This window comes from Octodon degus, unplaced genomic scaffold (assembly GCF_000260255.1).
Source record: "Octodon degus isolate 3935 unplaced genomic scaffold, OctDeg1.0 scaffold00189, whole genome shotgun sequence".
NCBI classification, from domain to species: Eukaryota; Metazoa; Chordata; class Mammalia; order Rodentia; family Octodontidae; genus Octodon; species Octodon degus.
Window position 1 is genome coordinate 4,237,408 of NW_004524765.1, and position 4,389 is coordinate 4,241,796.

The following is a 4,389-nucleotide window of genomic DNA, read 5'->3' on the forward strand; positions in this document are numbered from 1 at the left end:
TAAATTTTTTTCTTCTTTTTCATTTTTTATAATTTTTAAACTAATTTTTCTGGTTTATATATGGTAATCTAAAGAACTAATTTGAAGATACTATTAGGCACTGCAACAACCATTGTCAAATTCCTATTAATTTGTTTAATGAAATTTTGAATCATTTATAATGTTTTTCTTTTTACCATTTTGCACCCTTACAAAAGTTTTATTTAACATCTATAGTTAAATATATTTATTTCTGACATATTTACTTGTAACTTTTAATGACTATGGAAAGTTATACCTCCTGAACTGGAAAAACATCCAGGATAATGGAAACATGTTTGAGAAGTCTCTCAGCACTGAATGGAAAATCAACTATTATTACATCTCTTTTGATCTGATACATTTTCTTACATGGATTTACAGCAAGAACAGGTGGGATATTTTACATCCCAACTCAGCTCATTCAATCTCCTCAGTAGTTCCAAAGAGGAAGAGATCCCAAGACAATTATTCAAGAAAATCTGCATAGGTTGGCAAATGCTGCAGGATTTAATGCAGAGATATTTTACTGAGTAAAGACTGATACTGCAAAAGAAGTCTGGATTGTGGAGAAAAAGGAGCCTGAATTTTATAATGGGATAACCACAAAACAGAGAGCAGTCACAGTTGCAGCTTTTGGGACTGATTGAAAACCTACAGTTTTTGCAGATCCTGTCAAAAAAGAATTTGTGGTTGTGCACTCTGGGTGGAAAAGTACTTTGTTAGGTGTTGCTATGACTACACTAAAGGCTATGATATCAGATTATGGAAGTCATCTTCTGGAAGACATATTTGGAAGACATATTTGTTGTACTGGGACCTTCAGTAAAACATTGTTTTACTCTTCCCAGAGAATCAGCAAGTGCATTTCACAATCTTCGTCCTACATGCATACGGCTGTTTGACTCATCAAATCCCTACGTTGACATCCAGAAGCCACCAGGATTCTTCAAATACAAGGAGGAATTCTACACAATATTCAGGACCATAGCCAAGACCTCGATGTCTGTATATCCTACTATCCTGTAAAGCTTTTCTCCTTTGTCCAAAATGGTTTTAACTTTGGTATACAGATTGTTTTCATATCAGTCAGAGAATGAGATACCTGATAGGATTTTTACATAATTTTTGTCCTTCTACAAACTGATGTCAAGGAAGAATTTAACTGATTTGCATTACAGTGGACATTTCATATTTAGGCTATATTTGCACTATCATTGCCAAATCCAACTGATTTTTATTTAATTCAATTGATAATTGACTAGAAATTTTATGATATATAGATGAGGATGACTCTAAAATGTTTTTCTCATTATTATATAAATCAGGAATAAGTTTGTTGACTATTTACTGGATAGTTACTATTTGTCAGGTATGATTTTAAGCTTAAATTAACCAAAATGGCTAAATCTTTTCCTTTTGGGTGCAATGTACTGTAGGAAATAAACCTGAAATTTAATTTTAATGCAACAGAAGGGTAATTAAAGAAGGTGGTTGATTTTACCTAGAAGGACAGAAAAAGTATTACAGAAAAAATGACATTTTGGTCCAGAGTATGTGTAGGCTTTTAACAGAGGAACAACCACAGCAGTGAGGGAACATAATGAAGTTAGAAATTTATACTATGTCCCAGAGACAGAACAGTGTACAGGAAATGAAGACTGGAAAAACAGGTTGAAATAGATTGTTAGGCATCTCAAACACCATGTCAAAAGTTTGGAGTTTATTTTCTGGATAATTAGTAGACATCAAAAGCGGAAGAATATCTTTATTTACTTGTTACCGCATTATGAGAAATAGAATAGACTGAATAAGAGCCAGTAAAATATTTCAAAAAAGAATGAAATTCCAATAAAGCAGTGGGAAATAAAATGCAGAATAGATGAATTGAAGAGATATACCAGAGAGATGGACTCGGGGGGGGGGGTAATAGAATTGAGAGGTGAGGAAATGTAGGTAAAGCATTAATGATCCCAAAATACCAAGAGTAGCAACAAAGTCAGGGTTTCAGACAAAGAAAAAAATAATGAATTTCACCTTACCATAAAATAAAGTGCATATGGATAGAAATTTTTGGTCAGCAACTAGAAATATAGAACAGGAATTTAGAGGGGAGATTGGGAAAAAGACATAGATCTGGATGTTGGCTAAACAGAGATAATGTCAAAGACTGTTGGAACATGATGGATTAAAATAGGATGTACCAAAAGGAGCCACAATGATGTAGCCTCATGCAGCAACTGCACTGGAAAAAACAAGAAACCATAAAAAACAAAAAATAATAGTAATCAGAAATAAAAAAAATTAAAAAAATTGTCATTTTTAGGAAATCAGAATAGGTGTGGAAAGGACTCAAAGAAGTCTTTAATGGTAAAATAAAGTAAGAATTGAGAAGAACGAGCTGTCTAATTTATTAAAGCTGTCTTTAGGTAGCTGTACACAGTGATGCTGACTACCAGGTTTCAGAGCATTGAGGAAGAAGATGCACAAATATTAAATCCTGATTGACAGTTTGTAGTTGAGAAGAGAAAATAAAGGGATATGGTATTTTTTATATGAGTAGTTTCAAGTATATTTGTAGGTTAAAGAGAAAAATGTTAAGCTACATTTAATGTCGGTAAAGAATATATTTTTAAATGTATGTTGCTTCTTGAAAAGACTTTATGTTGTACCTATATTTTCTGCATATATATGCTATGATAACACTAAATATTATTTTCCTGGTGTTTACAATGTATTGAAATGTGTATTACCTCATTTAAATTCATGGCTACTATGAAATACATAGTTATATGTTATCCCTTTTTTCTCGGATGAGAAGCAGTTTCAGAGAGGTGAAGTTCAAGGTCATATAGTTTGTGATGAGATTACATCATATATTTTGTGAATTAAATTTTTTCAGGATTTACAATTAAGGATATCTAAATTTTTATATTTTAATTTTCAACTTACATTAATATTCTTTTTTATTTTTTTGCAATATTGGTGATTAAACTTAGGACCTTGTGCTTGCCAGACAGGCATTTATGCCACTGAGCTTACATTAATATTCTTGAATCATACATCACTTAAAATTTTGTTCAGGTAGTGGGATAGGTTAAAAAGCATAGATTTGTAAACGTGAAGCTGTTTAATGTAGTGAAAAATGAAAGTTAATGAGCCAGAAGTTTTAATATTATAATATGTTTTGTATACTTTCCACAGCTTGGTACCTTGTTAGTTTAATTATTTCGTCTTATAGCCCAGTGTGATATTTAAATGAAATACCTCATTTCATTCAAGTCAAGAATGGCACTGAATACAAGTAACAGAAATTTCAGACTCATGGGAAATACTGTTTAGGGGTAAGAAAAATTAAGGAACAGTTTTGCACATTGAAAAATATTGGAATAAGTCATGGATTTTCTTTTCTGGTTCCTTAGTTTTACAAAACTGTGTGTATGCATTGATGCATTGCTACAGATTGTTTTTTCACAGAATAGGACCAATTCTTCCACTTAGAAGATTTAATGGCATGGACAGCAGATGGAAGTAGCAACGTACAAAACACTCCTCCTCTTTTCCTTCATCCTACTCTTTATTGTCTTAGGGGTTTTTGCCTACAGTGAACATTCTGAAGTACAGGATAATATCCTGAAGATAACATTCTGAAGAGCAGGCAGCTATCAACCAGATAGTAATATGAGGATTGACAAAAAGATATAGATAATCTGTACCTCAGCCATGCATGTTACAACTACATGAAACTTTGGGCTTTCTGGAGTAAGATAGACATACACCTTTTTTCTGATGTTCATTATTCAGAGCAAAACTTGCTGTCTTGGCAAATCATTTTAAATACCTTGGTGATATCTGCTATTGGTAGCACTATATTTAAAAAGCAACAACTTTGGATATGCTCTTTTGCAGCTTCAATCCTCTAATAATTACTTAATTTATTACCTATACTAAAATTACTTTTATTAATAAATAAAATTTTAAGTTTTTCAGATTTATATGATTAGTACTATTTGGCAACCCAGTGCAGTAGAGTTCAGACAGAGCCCTCTATAGGGTGCTCTTTAGGTCTGTTCTTCTGGGAAAATACCTTGCCACTTGTGTTGAATCCCTTGATTAGATGATTGCTGAGGGACAATGTGAAAAGTGTTTGTGGTTATCTATGGTCATCTGAGATGCAGGATAAACATTTATATAGAACTTGTGAAGTTTGAAAGCAAGAAGAGTGATGGGTTAGAGTTTGAGGGGTATTCAGATACTTTCTTATCTCTAAAATATGATATCAAATTTAGAGAAATGTCTCCTAATGTAAAGAAAATGTGTCTTAGAAAGTTTTTTTTCTAATAAGTATTTCCTAGTCGTATTTGGACCTTT

General features: G+C 32.3%; 1 pseudogene; it reads left to right on the top strand.

Annotated features, from left to right (window-relative positions):
• The first annotated feature begins 305 nt into the window (after window positions 1-305).
• Window positions 306-1,118, top strand: LOC101580706 (annotated as a pseudogene).
• Window positions 1,119-4,389: the final 3,271 nt, after the last annotated feature.